Source organism: Dendrobates tinctorius, unplaced genomic scaffold (genome assembly GCF_039654945.1).
Source record: "Dendrobates tinctorius isolate UK_male_01 unplaced genomic scaffold, ASM3965494v1 ptg000103l, whole genome shotgun sequence".
NCBI classification, from domain to species: Eukaryota; Metazoa; Chordata; class Amphibia; order Anura; family Dendrobatidae; genus Dendrobates; species Dendrobates tinctorius.
Window position 1 is genome coordinate 16576069 of NW_027361771.1, and position 18649 is coordinate 16594717.

General features: G+C 44.9%; 1 protein-coding gene across 1 annotated transcript in view; it reads right to left on the reverse strand.

The window, feature by feature from the left end:
- The window catches only part of ANKFN1 (ankyrin repeat and fibronectin type III domain containing 1), a 1014930-nt gene extending 1000920 nt beyond the window's left edge, over positions 1-14010 (reverse strand). The window contains exon 1 of the mRNA XM_073588104.1: positions 12895-14010. The gene's annotated coding sequence lies outside the window, so the exon portion shown is untranslated. The remainder of the gene's footprint in view (positions 1-12894) is intronic.
- Positions 14011-18649: the final 4639 nt, after the last annotated feature.

Consider the following 18649-nt stretch of genomic DNA (forward strand, 5'->3'; position numbering starts at 1 on the left):
GGTTATCATCACTTCCTCAGGAAGAGAATTCCAGAGCCTCACTGTTCTTACCGTGAAGAACCCTCTTCTATGCTGGTGCAGAAATTGTCTTTCCTCCAAACGAAGAGAATGCCCCCTTGTTCTTGTCACAGTCCTTGGTACAAACAGTTCATTGGAGAGATCTCTGTATTGCCCTCTGATATACTTGTATATATATATTAGGTCTCCCCTAAGTCTTCTCTTTTCTAGAGCGCAGGATCGCAAAAAACGTTTGACAAAAATAGATGCACATTAACTGCCAAAGATTTGAGAGAAAACAGATGTGAAGAGATCAGGAAACCATTATCTTCCAGTGCTGTCATATTCCAGAATTACCTCGCTGGAGGACCCAGAAGTGCAAGGTGTTCAGTGCTCAGAGACACAGCAAAGGTAAGGAAGGTCGAAACCCAAGCACCATTGAATAAGACACAGAAATGTAAACATCAATAATGGGCCAAGAAATTTCTGATGACAGATTTTTCAAAGGTTTTATGGACTGATTTGAAGAGAGTGATTCTTGATGGACCAGATGATGGGAGCATAGTTGGATCATTAACAAGCACAGAAATCTACTTACCTTTCTAACCCAACACATCCTCTGCCTTGCTGGATAATCTTCAGCTATTCACCTCCTGGACTTACTCGTCCATTGAAGTAAACTAATATTCTGTGGTTGGCCAAAAATATTTTAAGACAGGTTTTTCAAAGGTTTTAGAGATTGATGAAATAATTGACTCTTGACGGACCAGAAGAATAAGTTTGTGGCTAGATCAGTAACGGACATAGACTTGCACTTTGACTCAGATGCCATCAATGAGGAGATGAGATTTGCTGTGGGCTGGTATTTTTAAATATCAGCTCAAAATCATCCCCTAAACCTACTGCCAATTTTTAGAAGAAGTAGAAAAAGGAAATAGGAAAAAATCTGCCTCTTTAAAAAAACCTGTGACTTTTATGCACAACATTGCTCTGTTGCATGCATAAAAGCACTCCACAGTTTGGCAAGCCAGAGCAGGCCTTAAAAATGAAAGAATAATAACATGATTCTCTTCCTCACCTGATCTTAACCTTATTACAAACTTGTGGATCCTTCTAAAACGGGAGTTTTTCAGTGAAGCAAGAGAGTACACGTCTCTGAACAGTGTCTGAACAGCGAGCAGTGAGCTTACTGTTCCAGCATTCAGACTGTGTATCTGAGAGTGTAGGAGGTGCGATGCCATCACTATATTACGCAAGCGGTGCCTCAGTACATACTGTGAGACCAAAGTTGCTGGGGATGGGGTCAGATGAATAGTTTTATTTATTTATTTTTTACATCATTCCACAATTGATAGGGGGACATAATACTGTGCAAGGGGGCAGTGTAGGGATGTCATTCTGCATGGAGGCTATTTAGGAACATATACAGTAAGGCCGGGGTCAGAATTGCGAGTGTGATGAGAGAAACTCGTGCAAGACTTTCACATCTATACCCAGCACTGCCGCCGGCCATCGGACCGGAGTGTGCGGCTGCATGTATTTCTATGCAGCTGCACACTACGTTTCCGAGTGCCAGCGGCAGTGCCGGGTATTGATGCGAGAGACTCACGTGAGTTTCTCGCATTGTCCTCACAAGTGTGACCCCGACCTAACTGTGTAAGCTGGCTGTGTGGTGACATAATGCTATGTAAGGGGCAATTCAGCACATGATACTGTGCAAGGGGGTTTACTAGCAATATCATTCAGCATGGGGGATATGTGGGGACATAATATTATATAAGAAAGCTTGGTGAGGACATAATACTGTGTAACAGTTGTGTGGGGTCATAATATCATGTAAGGTAGCTGTGTGCGGACATAATACTGTGTAAGAAGTCTGTTTGGAACATAATACTGTTAAATCCAGCATGTAACAAATTAACTTACATTCACAATTTTTTTTTCTAATTCCCTTAACTTCCTGGCTCTTACAGAAACCTGGATCCAGCAGTCGAACACCACTGCCGCTGCTGCTCCCTGATTTGCTGGGGTGAAATTTTAGCATACTGCCAGACCTGAGAACAGACAAGATGTAGCCTTTGATCTGCTCCTTTCATCACAATGTGCTTTCCGGGTTATCCCCTGGTACCTTCACTTATGTTTCCTTCTTTTGAAGTCCACACTGTTACTCTTCAAACCCTCTTCCCTGCGATTGCTGGGTGTTTATCACCAACCAAGCTCCTCCCATCAGTTCTTGGATCACTTTCAAGAACCAAGGACTTGACTTCCTCACTTTCTATCCTGGGGCATTCCCACTCTCTTCATGGCAGACATTAATATTCCCATTGATGATCCCCTCTCCTAATCTGCCTCTCATCTACTTTCTCTAACATTATCATTCAGTTTCTCACAGTTTACTATCTCTTCTAATCATAAAGATGGGAATGCTCTAGACTTGGTCTTCTCCCGTCTCTGCTCAGTGCACAACTTTACTAATGCCCCTCTCCCGCTCTTTGACCACAACATTCTTTCCTTCTCTGTCAAGAACTGTCTCCTCAGTGAGGACACCTTCACTTACCACACTTATAAGAATACAAGTACCATTACTACCCAGCAGCTTATGGACTATCTACACTCATCTTTAGCTCTGATCTCCTCCCACTATTGTCAAACTGCAATAATCCATTTCAGAGTACCATGGATGAAGCAGCCCCTACTACACACAGAAAGACCCAAGACAGATGATGGCAACACTGGCACACAATGCAAATGCATTTTCTTCAGCATTGCCCAAGGTGCGCTGAGCGTCAGAGGAGAAAATCACTTTAAGCAGAGAATTTCATCCATTATAAGTTCATGCTCAAAACTTATAACTCTGCCCTTCATCTGCCCAACCAATCCTACTGTTAGGGTTTGCGGATCTCACCAAATGTAAATTAAGAGAAGGTGCAATCGCAACCCGGGGTCCACCGTGCGGTGATGGGGAACCGCAGTTAGAGAATAATGGCAGAGCGTAGCCATGAGTAAGCACCATAAACACATTGAGTTAAACGTCACTCGGTGTGAATAGAGTGCAAGGCGCCTGACTCTGTTACTTCACAGAGCAGTGCGAAAACACTCTAAGCTATGCCCTGATGTCACAGGAGCATAGTGGAATTGATGCTAGTGGGGTCCCCACAACTCACCCCCTACTACACTGGTGATTGAACATGCTCTGACACATGGTGGCTTTTGAGCCCGCATCTGAGGATGCCCAGTGCAGATGCTAAGCTCAAGCGGGAGTTCCCACCCTACACTCTCTGTCTAGAAACACACTCATAGTGCTATTAGCGGCACACGTGCATACAGGGTGATAACTGTCCCACCTACAAACACACAGCAAATACGTATGATACCAGCACATGGGCGTGTGCCTCTGAAAGCCTTTTACACACTAGGCTCATGTCCGATAAGACAGGACCTTGCCTGTGGACCAATTTGAAGCTGCCACATCACCAGAGCAGCTGAACATCTGAAACCAATGAGAAGGCACCACATCATGGACATGCTCAGTACGGTAAAATCTGTACTTAGGCTCCAGAGCATAACGCTGGACATGTACACCAGTAGTCTCCATAGGCCTAGCTGGAGAGCCAGCAGTTACTGCACATACAGCAGGAACCTGGGCAAGGTGCTGCGAAAGGAGTCTGTGCTGAGCGGTCATCCCAGCGGTCGAGCCTAAATGGGAGACCACTGCACCAGACAAGGCTTGGAATCTATCCCGTGCAGCAGGAGAATCCTGGTGCCTAACATTACCCTCCTCCCCGGTGACTTTTGCCATGCTTAAAAGCCACCATACACTGTGTTTTTGCTGATCAGCTAAAGCTCTAGATGGTGCATAGAACTTGCCCAGGGGCACCTGGGTCTTCAGACACAAACTCTCACAAAAGGTGCCCCATTTTTTGTATGCACCCCATTGCCCAATCAATCTGGGGGGAATGGAGGCACAGCCAAGGCAATCCTAGAAGTACCTCATCCATACCCTCAGAGATAACTAGAAAGGAGATTATATCCTGATGCACAATGAGGGTAAGGGGTGCAGTCTTTTGTATCCAAAAAATAGAAAAAAAATAATACAGTCTGTTATCTCATGCTGAGGCCTGGTTTTTCATTGGTGTAAAAATCTTTGCTTCACAGGCATATGTTGCACAGTTCTGTCTGCTAGTCTTGTTCTACTCATTATTTTGTGTTTTCCAAAAATGACACAAACCCCCCCAAAAAATTAATACAGTCTATTATCTCAGGCTGAGGCCTGGTGTATCTGTGGTGGAAAAATCTTCGCTTTGCAGGCATACTTATATAATTTTTCTCCAAATAAATCCATTTGTACTGAGCTTTTCAAATATTTCAGTAGTCCATTTCAAATCGGCAAGGCAAAGGGCAAGGGACGGGGAAGTGGACGTGATGCTGATGGTGCATGCAGAGGATGAGGCTGTGGTCAAGTAGAAAGTGGGCCACAGCAAAGACCCACATCTTCGCACTCAACCTTCCTGTCCCAGTTTCTAGGGGACTGCAGCACACCACTGTTAAATCCAGAACAGTGTGAAACTGTTGTTGGTTGGATAGCGGATAATGCTTCCAGTCACTTAGCCACCACCACCACCATGTCTTCCACACAGTCAAGTCTGAGTAGCCATGAGTGTGGACCGGATATTACTCACCCTGATCCTCCTTCCTCCCACCATGCCTAGTGCCCTGAGACAACTGATCCCACACTCGGACACTCCAAAGAGCTGTTCAGTTTCCCATTTGGAGATTCATGCCTCTCACCAGCTCCACTTGAAGAGGGGCAAGATGATATTCCATGTAGCGATGCACAAATCTCTGAGCAGCCACTGTCACAAGAGGTGGACGATGATGAGACACAATTGCCAGAAAGTCAGGAGGAGGAGCAGGGTGCGGATGTGGAAGACGAGGTGGTGGATGGCATAGTGGCTGACCCAATCTGGCAGGAGGACATACAGAGCGAGGACAGCAGCACACATGGGGAAGGAGGCATATCACCAAAACAGGCAGGAAGAAGTAGTGTGGTGGCCGCAGACAGAAGGCGTGCATCCATTCCCTGTAACACAAACAGGACGGACGTTGCCATCCCAACTGTTAGATCTTCCCAAGTCTGGTTATTTTTTAAAGACTCTGATGATAATCCCAAACAGGCCATTTGCAGCACTTGCCATGCCCACATCAGCAGGGGTAGCAAAACTATCTGCCTGACCACCACCAGCATGATTAGGCACACGGCAGCAAAGAACCCAACTTTGTGGGCCGAACCCCAGTCTCCAAGAACACTGTCTGCAGGTGACAACACTGCTTCTACCACTGTTCTGCGTACAAGCCAATCCCCAGTTCACCGTGCCTGTGAAGATACCTCGGGCCCTGCACCTGTTGTTGCCCACAGTCAACCAGCACCATCATCAAGCCCGTCCATGTCCTCTGTCCCAGCCCAACCTTCAATTGCCTATACCCCAGTCATTGTAAAGCAATTGGAAATACGCAGCCAATGCCCCACAGGCCACAGTGCTTAATTTGTACCTTTCTCGTCTGCTTGCGCTCAAAATGTTGCATTTTAGGCTCATTGAGACGGAAGCTTTCCGCAACCTGATGGCGGCAACCATCCCCAGTTGCCACTATTTCTCTCGTTGTGCCCTACCAGCATTACACCAGCATGTGTCCCACAATATTACCTGTGCCCTCAACAATGCTGTTACACGGACACATGGATAAGTGCCGGTGGGCATGAATGGTACATCTCACTGACTGCACACTGGGTAAATATAGTTAAAGCTGGGACCCTGTCAGACCTTGGGATGGAACACATCCTCTCCACACTGAGGATTGCGGGCCCTATGTCAATCAGGGTTGCCCCCACAGTCTGCAGCTCCTGCACCTCCTGCTCCTCTTCTTCAGCCTCCATCTCTGAAATGAACACATCACTGCAGCACTGCCTCACCTAATCTGCATAGGTGACAAACTGCACAATGCAGAAGAGTTGTGGACAGTGCTAAAAGAGCAGTCAGACATTTGACTGACGCCGCTGAACCTACAGCCTGGCATGGTCATGTGTGACAATGGCCAAAACCTGGTGGCGGCTCTGAGGCAAGGTGCGCTCACACGTACCTTGCCAGGCCCATGTGCTTAACCTCGTGGTTCAATGTTTTCTCAAAAGCTACCCTGAGCTGCCGGATCTGCTAGTGAAAGTACGCGGTTGTGAATTCTCTTGCTTGGAGTTCTGAGCCGAAGCTCCCTCTGGTGGTTACTGAGAGTAGTGGAGCTGGCCAGATGGATGGAAGTTTCCCACCTAACGATGATAATTGGGAACCTGAGATTACTGGATGGGAGAATATAATTGAGCTGGCTGCTCTTGGAGGTTGCTGGTGATTTCCTCCTTGTGCATTTGAAGTTCTTTTGTCCCCTGCCTGATCTGCATTGTTCAGCTAAGTGATTCTTTTGCTAATCCTTTGCATGTAATCTGTTTTGCCCTTTTTTTGCTTTCTGCTTTGTTGCTAGGGTTCAGCGTGCTCCCTGCTGGGGGCAGTGCTGGGCTCTGCTTCATATGTTGCAGCTTGTTCAGTCCCCTGTTATGTTAGTATCTTTTTGCCTTGCTTCCAGTTTATTGCAGAGAGCTGATCTAGCGGGGGTGAGGTCGTGTGACCTCAGGTTTTCTCTATATCAGAAGTGTTGGACTTTTTTAGGGTTTTGTGCGTGATTGCAGACAGTATCTTTTCTGTTGTTTCTGTTCTGTCCTGTCTAGACAGCTTGGGCCTCACCATTTTCTCAGTCTGTTCTCTGCCTGTGTTTATGTCTCATCTTGTCTCACTGACAATATATATATGTCTTTAGGCTTAGATAGTTCTCCGGCTGTGACGAAGCGTCTAGGACATCGTAGGAACGCTCCACGGCTACTGCTAGTTTTGTGGATAGAATCAGGGGTCTGCAATCCGCTTAGTTACCAACCTCTTTGGTCTTCTGGTGGCTTAGCCTGTTCCTGCAATCCTCCTCGGTGACCCATTCATAACAGAATCACCAGCCTAACCGCAGACTCTAGGGTACTCAAAAGAAGGAAAGAAAAAAAAAGTGTCAGAATTTTTTATATATTTTTTCCTTTTTTTCTCTGGGGCCATATGAGGATTTTTTCTTTAATGAAGACTCAGCAATTGTCCGATCATGTTGAGCACCTCGCTGATGAAGTGCGGGGAATTTCTGCCTATTTCGCTCAGTCATCTCCTGTAGAACCCAAGATCCCTACTCCTGATGTGTTTTTGGAGATCGGTCAAAATTTTTGAATTTCAAGAATAACTGTAAACCATTTCTTGCTTTGAAGCCTAATTCATCAGGGAGCTCGGTGCAGCAGGTTAAAATTGTCATCTCCCTGCTGCATGGCGATCCCCAGGATTGGGCTTTTTCTCTGACACCTGGAGACCCTATTCTGGCTAATGTGGATGCATTTTTTCAGGCCCTCGGGTTGTTGTATGATGAACCTAATGCTATTGATCAAGCTGAGAAAACCTTACTGGCATTGAACCAGGGTCAAGATGCTGCGGAGTTATACTGCCAGAAGTTCCGAAAGTGGACGGTCCTTACTAAATGGAATGATGATGCCCTAGCAGCTCTCTTTCGGAAAGGTCTAGCAGAAACCGTAAAAGATGTTATGGTGGGATTTCCTGTCCCCTCTGGTCTTAATGACTCCACGTCATTAGCCATTCAAATTGATGGACGTTTACGTGAACATAAAAGTATGCGAGAGGCAGTGCTGCCTTTTGAACAAACTTCTGAACCCATGCAATGTTATAGGGTTTTGTCTAGGGCGCAACGTCAAGAGTTCAGAAGGCGAAATAAGTTATGCTTCTTTTGTGGGGACGCCTCTCATGTTAATTCTGTCTGCCCTAAACGAGAAAAAAGTTTTTCTCACACATTTGCGGTGGGCAGTGTACAGCCTAAGTTCCTGTTGGCAGTTACCTTGATCTGCTCCTTGTCTACTTTTTCTGCTAAAGCCTTTGTTGATTCAGGAGCAGCTTTGAATCTGATGGATCTTGACTTTGCCAAGCGTTGTAGTTTCCCCATGGTGCCCCTGAGAACCCCTATTCCCTTGAGGGGGATTGATGCTACCCCTTTGGTGGAGAATAAACCCCAGTTTTGGACTCAGGTGGTAATGCGGGTCGCCCCGGACCATCAAGAGAATTGAAAATTTTTGGCGTTGCACAATTTACATGATACTATTGTACTCGGTTTTCCTTGGTTGCAAACCCATAATCCTGTTTTAGATTGGAAATCTCTGTCTGTGGTGAGTTGGGGTTGTCAATGTGTTCTTAGTGACACTCCTGGTTTCTCCACCTCTCCTCAGTCTCAAGACGCTCCTGACTATTTGGCTATGTGTTTAGTGAGAATAAGTCCGCATCTTTGCCTCCTCATAGGAGTTATGACTGTGCAATTGAATTAATGCTCGTGTCACGGTCACGTGTGTCTGGACGCAGCTAGTACCGCAAGGTGAACCCATATGACACACGTGACCCTGGATATACCGCCTCCAGTGGGGCGAATTTAAATAATAAACAAGTGCAGCTGGATACACCGCCTCCAACTGGCGAATTTAGACATTACACATATACACAAGTCTGGAAACCCCGCCTCCAGTAAGGCGAATTTAAACAATAAGGGAAACCTGGGAAACATTAACAATGGTGGGCCCTGTGATAGGGAATAGGGAAATGGAGACCTCCTGAGCTCCCCTGAGCCTGTGTCCCTGCACTCCTAACGTTCCCTATGCCGGTTCCGCACTGGGCACGCACAGGAGCCTAAAAACCCTAGCTCGCCCTGACCTAAACCCTCACTAGGGAATTGGTCGGTACAGAAACTAATCCCACCACTGCACTAAACACACATGAGGAAAGATGACAAAACAGGGAAAACACCACTTAGCTTTGCTCTGTTGCGTATGCTCCCAGCAAAAGAGCCCACCACCCGTGTGCATCTTCTCCTCCACCCGGATCCATCACCATAACAGGATCCTTCACCATAGTGCAGCCTTGGAGCAGAGTCCACCACCAGTTGCAGAAATCCAGTAACAGAGTCCCAAAGATGAGTTCAGCTCCTGCCCAAAAAGTCAAGCATGCTTGAGTCCAGCTCTCAGCAACCGAGTCCCGCATGCTGAGTGCAACTTTCTCCATAGTCGTTACTCTACTAAGCCATGCAAGCACTTCCTGCCAACACCATAAACTGTGACTCCACCACGCCATGCCAGCCCTTCTTGCAGACCACATAGTTGCCACTCGTCCCCTCTGGCTGGGCTGCGTAGGACTCATGTTCAGCTCCTTCCTCACCCAGGCTTCCTTGCCAAATGAACACACAATATCACCAACAGTGATTGAACCCACCTGGCTCCCTTTTATAGAGCCTAGCACCTGATTTGTAATTAAGTGCACATTACACCAAAGAAACTAAAGTGCACTACCACTCACCACCACCGGGGCAACTTAGAATGAACGACACCACGTGTAATAATTCTAATGGCCACCGGGGGCAATCACATCACTTTGGCACCTAGCCAAAGGAAAAAAAGTTCACTTATCCATTTAATCTGTCAGATCCATGCTGGATCATGACAGCTCGGTTGTAAATTTCCCAAGGGTCAGCTTTTCAACTTATTTGTACCTGAACATGATGCTATGCGATCTTATATCAAGGAATCATTGGAGAAGGGTCATATAAGACCATCCTCTTCGACTTTGGGTGCTGTTTTTTTCTTTGAGGGCAAAAAAGATGGCTCATGAAGGCCATGTATTGACTATCGTTCCCTTAACAAAATCACTGTTAAATATCAGTACCGTTACCCCTCATTTTTTATTTATTTTCCAGAGTTAAAAGTGCTTGTTGGCTTACCAAACTTGACCTCAGGGGGCGTATAATCTTATTCGCATCAAGCACGGGGATTAATGGAAGACTACGTTTAATACAGTACTCCGGAGGGACATTTTGTGTACCTGGTGATGCCTTTTGGGTTCGCTAATGCCCCTTCCGTCTTCCAATCCTTTATGAACGATATTTTCCAGGACCTTGTGGAAAAGTTTTTGATCATTTATCTGAATGATATTTTGATTTTTTTTCCAAAGATTGGGATTCTTATGTGGAACATGTTCGGACTGTGTTCCGGATTTTGATGTTAAAAGGAAGGTGCCATCCCAAAAAAAAATTTTCAGCAATTGAAAAAATGTAAAGAATTAATGTTTACATTTTCTTAAAAAATATTATCATTTGTTTTTAATTTTGTAAAATATGAAAAATAATTTTGAAAAGTTTGGCATTTCCACTTGTTAACACTAGGGGGAGCAGATACTGAAATTTGGCGCAAAAACCTAGTGTACAACTAGCTCACATTACTGTCCTGCAGTAATTATGGGCATACAGTGTCCATGATGTTTGATTTTGATATATGATCATGCCCTAAAATGGACACTGTATGGGCGGAATCTGCTGACATGGGTGTGGTGTCACTCCTCTCCTCCCCTTCTGGGTGTTTGCTAAGGGAAAAGAGAGGATGACATCTAGGAACACAGTGAGCAGCCATTTTGATGGGGCCTGCAAAGTTATACTGACTGTCTTTTCATGTAAAGTCTGGATCAGAACAGGCCACCAATCAGCAGAAATGTTTCCTGGATTTCTGTGGAGCAGACAAGAAGACGCTCCATCCATGTGTATAAAACACAGCGCTCTATGTACAATCCCTGGCACCGAACAGGATGCCCCCCCCCACAGTCCAGCACACTGCTCTCCCGAAATACTCTGTGCTGCTGTCACCCTGCTCCTTCCTCCATATATCAGGCCCCTGTCACCTCGCTTTCGCACATCGCCAGGACAGGATCTGAGGAGAGGAATGGGGTCTTCGGTCACCGAGGATGGCAGGCAGCAAGGATTCTGGGAGCAGGGTGACAGCAGCACAGAGTATTTCAGGAGAGCAGTGTGCTGGTCTATGGGGGGCACAGAGAGAGATATATGGTGGAGGGAGCAGGGTGACAGCAGCACAGAGTATTTCAGGAGAGCAGTGTGCTGGTCTATGGGGGGCACAGAGGGAGATATATGGTAGAGGGAGCAAAGTGACAGCATCACAGAGTATTTCAGGAGAGCAGTGTGCTGGTCTATGGGGGGCACAGAGGGAGATATATGGGGGAGGGAGCAGGGTGACAGCAGCACAGAGTATTTCAGGAGAGCAGTGTGCTGGTCTATGGGGGAGGAGCAGGGTGACAGCAGCACAGAGTATTTCAGGAGAGCAGTGTGCTGGTCTATGGGGGGCACAGAGGGAGATATATGGGGGAGGAGCAGGGTGACAGCAGCACAGAGTATTTCAGGAGAGCAGTGTGCTGGTCTAAGGGGGGCACAGAGGGAGATATATGGGGGAGGAGCAGGGAGACAGCAGCACAGAAATCCAGGAAACATTTCTGCTGATTGATGGCCTGTTCTGATCCAGACTTTGCATGCAAAGACCCCATTCCCCTCCTCAGATTCTGTCCTGGCGATGTGTGAAAGCGAGGCGACAGGCGCAGTCCGGGGTGACGCTGGGAAGCAGGCTGGGGGGGAATGGAGCCATACAGTAACGATAAAAATGAGGCCCCTCTCTTCAGCTGCCTCCCCAGCCCTCCCCTGACTGCACCTATTACCCCTGACCCATGTGCAGGTGCTCAGCCAGAACCACCCTAGAATGGGTCCCCTTTTAGCAGATCACAAATAATACCGCCATATACTTCACACACAATGCCGCCATATAGATCATACACAATACCACCATGTAGATCACACATAAAACCAGCAGGGTGACAGCAGCACAGAGTATTTCAGGAGAGCAGTATCACACGGCAGAGAATTAGATACACGGCTCAGCAGACAGTATCACACAGGAGAGGATTAGATACACGGCTCAGCAGACAGTATCACACAGGAGAGGATTAGATACACGGTTCAGCAGTCAGTATCACACAGGAGAGGATTAGATACACGGTTCAGCAGTCAGTATCATACAGGAGAGGATTTGATACACGGCTCAGCAGACAGTATCACACAGGAGAGGATTAGATACACGGTTCAGCAGTCAGTATCACACAGGAGATGGTAGATACACGGCTCAGCAGTCAGTATCACACAGGAGATGATTAGATACATGGTTCAGCAGTCAGTATCACACAGGAGAGGATTAGATACACGGTTCAGCAGTCAGTATCACACAGGAGAGGATTAGATACACGGCTCAGCAGACAGTATCACACAGGAGAGGATTAGATACACGGTTCAGCAGTCAGTATCACACAGGATAGGATTAGATACACAGTTCAGCAGTCAGTATCACACAGGAGAGGATTAGATACACGGCTCAGCAGACAGTATCACACAGGAGAGGATTAGATACACGGCTCAGCAGTCAGTATCACACAGGAGAGGATTAGATACACGGTTCAGCAGTCAGTATCACACAGGAGAGGATTAGATACACGGTTCAGCAGTCAGTATCACACAGGAGAGGATTAGATACACAGCTCAGAAGTCAGTATCACACAGGAGAGGATTAGATACACGGCTCAGCAGTCAGTACCACACAGGAGAGGATTAGATATACGGTTCAGCAGTCAGTATCACACAGGATAGGATTAGATACATGGCTCAGCAGACAGTATCACACAGGAGAGGATTAGATACACGGCTCAGCAGTCAGTATCACACAGGAGAGAATTAGATACACGGCTCAGCAGGCAGTATCACAGGAGACAGTATTACAGATATGCCCATACTGGTGAAACTTCCAGCCCCCCCCCAATTATACACTAGACTATGGGCTGTATATGTCAATGTCCTCAGACAGCCATAAAAGCTGTCATAAAAAGGAAGGTGTCAGATTACCGGAGATCACTGGGGCTGTGTGTGAGTGAGGAGGCGGAGACAGAGCAGGAGGACAGTGGAGCTGGAGCAGGAAGCACGGTGCAGAAAGTGGAGCTCAGCAGATAGCACTGGGCTACAGTAAAATGGCGCCCAGCCACACCTACAGCAGTGAATGGTGCAGCCCACAGGGGCGTGCCCAGTTCACTGCTAATGAGGCTGCAATGTGGGGTCGGGAGCCGACCGCAGTCTCCTATGTCCAGGGACGGCCATATTTGCAGACTGTATGAGTCCTCCACAGATCTGCAAATCAAGATGGCAGCGCCCAGTGGCTACATTAAAACATTATTACAAACAAACCATAAATCCTAGTTAGTACAACATTTGCTGAAACAACATGTTTTGTTACTTACTCTTTTTTTGCAAATTATATAAAATTGCGGCACCTTCCCTTTAAGGAATCGAAATGTCTTTGTGGTGTACAGAGGATTTCGCTTTTGGGATTCATTTTGTCCCCGTCTGCTATTGAAATGGACCTGGCCAAGGTACAGGCCATTTATGATTGGGTTCAGCCCACTTCTCCGAAGGCTCTTCAGAAGTTTTTGCACTTTGCTAATTTGTACCGTAAATTTATAAGTAATTTTTCTGGTATTGTTAAACCTCTGACGGATTTGACCAAAAAGGGTGCTGATGTGGTGAATTGGTCTCCAGAGGCAGTCTCGGCATTTCAGGAGCTTAAGCAGAGATTCACTTTTGCTCCGGGTGTACGGCAGCCTGATGTTTCACTCCCATTTCAGGTGGAGATAGATGCTTCTGAGATTGGTGCAGGAGCTGTTTTGTCTCAAAGATATCCGGTAACCTCTAAGATGAATCCCTGTGCCTTCTTTTCTCGAAAATTTTCTCTATCTGAACGTAACTATGACATGGGGAATCGGGAATTATTGGCCATGAAGTGGGTAAACCACTGACCAATACTGAGGTAAAATGCTGACCAAATACTGAAGTAAAATACTGATCAAACGCTGAGGTAAAATACTAAAACACTGAGGTAATATGATGACCAAATACTGAGGTAAAATACAGACCAAACACTGAGGTAAAATACTGACTAAACACTGAGGTAAAATACTGACCAAACACTGAGGTAAAATACTGATTAAATACTGAGGTAAAATGGTGACCAAAACACTGAGTAAAATACTAAAACTCTGTTGTAAGTTCTATTTTTACCTGTATCTATGTAGTAAACTCGGTTCTGTCCCCATATCTATGTGGAAAACGCAATTAATTTTGGTATCTATTAACCCCTTTCTGCCATGCGACGTACTATCCCATCCCTGGTAATTAAGTCTCAGGGCACATGGACGGGATAGTACGTCACATGGCAGAAAGGGGTTAATAGATACTAAAATAAATTGAGTTTTCCACATAGATATGGGGACAGTACATCACCGCTGATCGCGGCCGGGTGTCAGCTGATTATCACAATGTGGCACGGACCGCCCCCAACACGTTAACCCCTTGCACACCGCGATCAAACACGATCGCGGTGTATCGGGGTTAAAGGGAAGCATCGACAGGGAGGGGGCTCCCTCCGTGCTTCCCTGAGCCCCCCACAGCAGCGCAATGTGCAGCGCTGCTGTGGGGGGGGCTCCTTCCCTGCAGGTCCCCGGATCCAAGATGGCGACGGGGACCTTCGGGGGCCTACAGGGAGCTTCAAAGCGCATGCAAGAGGAAGTCTGCTTCAATGCCTGTGTAGGATCGCTAATCTGTTACAGTGATCTGTGATGTGACAGATCAGCGATCTGTCACAGGACAGTGTTGTCCCCCCTGGGACAACCTAATAAAGTAAAAAAAAGTGTAAAAATTATTTTTTAAAAATCGCTAAATAAATCAAAAAAAAAAATTCCCTAATAAATTTATTTTTTGTAAATAAAAAAAGCAATAAAAGTACACATATTTGGCATTGCCGCGTCCGTAATGACCTGGCCTATAAAACTGTCCCATTAGTTAACCCCTTTAGTGAACCCCTTAAAAAATAAAAATAAAAAACGAAGCAAAAAAGAATGCTTTATTATCATACCGCCGAACAAAAAGTGCAATAACGTGCGATCAAAAAGACGCATATAAATATCCATGATACCACTGAAAACGTCATCTTGTCCCGCAAAAAAAGAGCTGCCACACAGCATCATCAGAGAAAAAATAAAAAAGTTATAGCTCGCAAAATAAAGCGATGGAAAAATAATTATTTTTTATATAAAATTGTTTTTATTGCATAAAAGCGCCAAAACATAAAAAAATGACATAAATGAGGTATCGCTGTAACCGTACTGACCCGAGGAATAAAACCACTTTATCAATTTTACCGCATACGGAACGGTGTAAACGCAACACCCAAAGAAATTCATGAAATGCTGGTTATTGTTCATTCTGCGTCCCAAAAATCGAATTAAACAGCGATCAAAAAATGTCAAGTGCCCGAACATGATACCAATAAAAACATCAACTCGTCCCGCAAAAAATAAGATCTCACATGACTCGGTGGGTCAAAATATGAAAAAATTATAGCTCTCAATATGTGGTGATGCAAAAACTATTTTTACAATAAAAAGCGTCTTTTAGCATATGACAGCTGCCAAATATAAAAATCCACCATAAATAGTAAATCAAACCCCCTGTTATCACCACCTTAGTTAGGGAAAAATAATAAAATTAAAAAAATGTATTTATTTCCATTTTCCCATTAGGGTTAGGGCTAGGGTTAGGGCTGGGGTTAGGGCTATGGATAGGGCTAGGGCTAGGGTTAGGGCTGAGATTAGGGTTAGGGGTGTGTTGGGGTTAGGGTTGGAGTTAGAATTGGGGGGTTTCCACTGTTTGGGCACATCAGGTGCTCTCTAAACACAACATGGCATCTGATCTCAATTCCAGCCAATTCAGCGTTGAAAAAGTCAAATGGTGCTCCTTCCCTTCCAACCTCTGCCATGCGCCCAAACAGTGTTTTACCCCCCACATATGGGGTATCAGCCTACTCAGAACAAATTGCGAAACAATTTTTAGGGTCCTATTTCTCCTGTTGCCCTTAGGAAAATAAAAAATTAGGGGCAAAAATATCATTTTTGTGGAAAAAAAAATTGATTTTTTTATTTTCACGCCTGGGCGTTATAAACTTCTGTGAAGCACTTGGGGGTTCAAAGTGCTCACCACACATCTAGATAAGTTCCGTGGGGGGTCTAGTTTCCAAAATGGGGTCACTTGTGTGGAGTTTCAATAGTTTAGGCACATTAGAGGCTCTCCAAATGCACATGACACCCGCAGACCATTCCATCAAAGTCTGCATTCCAAAACATCACTACTTCCCTTCCGAGCCCCGACGTGTGCCCATACAGTAGTTTTCTCCCACATATGGGTTATCGGTGTACTCAGGACAAATTGGAGAACAACTTTTGGGGTCCATTTTCTCCTGGTGCTCTTTGGAATATAAAAAATTAGGGACAAAATGATCATGTTTGTGGAAAAAATACGATTTTTTTATTTTCACGCCTGGTCGTTATAAACTTCTGTGAAGCACTGGGGGGTTCAAAGTGCTCACCACACATCTAGATAAGTTCCTTAGGGATCTAGTTTCCAAAATGGGGTTAATTGTGGGGGGATTCCACTGTTTAGGTACATCAGGGGCTTTCCAAACGCGACATGGTGTCCAATTTCAATTCCAGCCAAAAACGTCAAATGGCGCTGCTTCCCTACAGAGCTCTGCCATGCGCCCAAATAGTCGTTTACACCCACATATGGGGTATCAGCGTACTCGGGACAAATTGCACAATAACTTTTAGGGTCCTGTTACCCTTGGGAAAATAAAAATTGGGGGTGAAAAGATCATTTTTTCTGGAAAAATATGATTTTTTAATTGTACTGCTGTACGTTATAAACTTCTGTGAAGCCCTTGTGGGTTCAAAGTTCTCACCACATATCTAGATAAGTTCCTTGGGGGGTCTAGTTTCAAAAATGGGGTCACTTGTGGGGGGTTTCCACTGTTTACGTACATCAGGGGCTCCCCAAATGGTGTCCGGACATGGTGTCCGATCTGAATTCCAGCCAATTTTGCATTGAAAAAGTCAAACAGCGCTCATTTCCTTCTGAGCTCTGTCATGTGCCGAAACAGTGGCTTCCCCCCACATATCATATTTTTTTGTGAAAAAAAGTTAAATGTTCATTTTTTTTTAAATATTTAAAAAATTCCTGTGAAGCACCTGAAGGGTTAATAAACTTCTTGAATGTGGTTTTGAGCACCTCAAGGGGTGCAGTTTTTAGAATGGTGTCACTTTTGGATATTTTCTATCATATAGACCCCTCAAAGTGGCTTCAAATGTGATGTGGTCTGTAAAAATAAAATAGTGTTGCAAAAATGAGAAATCGCTGGTCAACTTTTAACCCTTATAACTTCCTAACAAAAAAAAATTTTGGTTCCAAAATTGTGCTGATGTAAAGTAAACACGTGGGAAATGTTACTTATTAAGTTTTTTGTGTGCCGTATCTCTGTGATTTAAGGGCATAAAAATTCAAAGTTGCAAAATTGTGAAATTTTCGCCAAATTTCCGTTTTTTTCACAAATAAATGCAAGTTATATGAGTGAAATTTTACCACTATTATGAAGTACAATGTGTCACGAGAAAACAATGTCAGAATCACCGGGATCCATAGAAGGGTTTCAGAGTTATTATCTCATAAAAGGACAGTGGTCAGAATTGTAAAAATTGGCACGGTCATGAACGTGCAAACCACCCTTGGGGGTTAAGGGGTTAAGTAAGCTAGGTTCCATAACTATATCTATGTAGTAATTTTTGATTTTTTGCCATGTCTATGCATTGAGCTTGATTTTGTTTATGTGTCTATGTAGCAAGCTTGGTTCTGTTTCTTTATCTATGTAGTAAGTTTAGTTCTGTTACAAAATCTAAGTAGTTAGTTCAGTTCTGTTACAGGCTTTGGGTGGTAAACTTGTTTCCATGTATCTTTGTGTTTAATTAGGTTTCTGGGATTATGCATGATTGAGTGATCTGGGAATGTAAAGAACACCTCTAGCTGTCTCTTACTAAGAAACAGATTTGAGCTTGCCTTTATTAGGCAGATTTAAATCCTTTTGCAAGTAAATAGTGGAATAAAGCAAGTTAAAGAAAAGCCTGTATTCACGGATACCTCTGGTATTTTAGGAAAGATGCAGCCATGTTTTTCAAATCCTATACAATACTTTTAAAGGGTACTTCACTTATTTCACTTATGGTTAGGGATGAGCGAGTACTGAAGTACTCGGACTTGCTATACTCGTACCGAGTATACCCTAATACTCGGGTATTCGGGATGAATAGCGAGTCCAATGATAGTAAATGGAAAATGCAAGTAATTATCTACTGGACCCTTCAAAGCAGTCTGGGAGCTGAGGAAAATGCTAAAAAATGTGTAAATGTTAAAAAATGTATGCTGTAAACAAATGTATATAACATGGGGGCACCTGGTCAGGGGCTGCACGATTGTTTTTACCCCACTGCTTCACTAGAATGTACAAACACTATTTTAAGTCCTTTGGTTTTTTGCCAGAAGAGTGGGACGCGTACGCCTCTTACGCAGTGCCAGTGATATATCAGAAGTGCCGTAAGAGCGAGTGATGATGGATGATGGAGCGAGTGATGATGGATTGCTCTTGGCAACAGTTGACACACTTCACACTCTGCTCAAACCAGTAGCCCTTGGTGCCTTTGTTGGTACTACGTATCCACCTTCATCC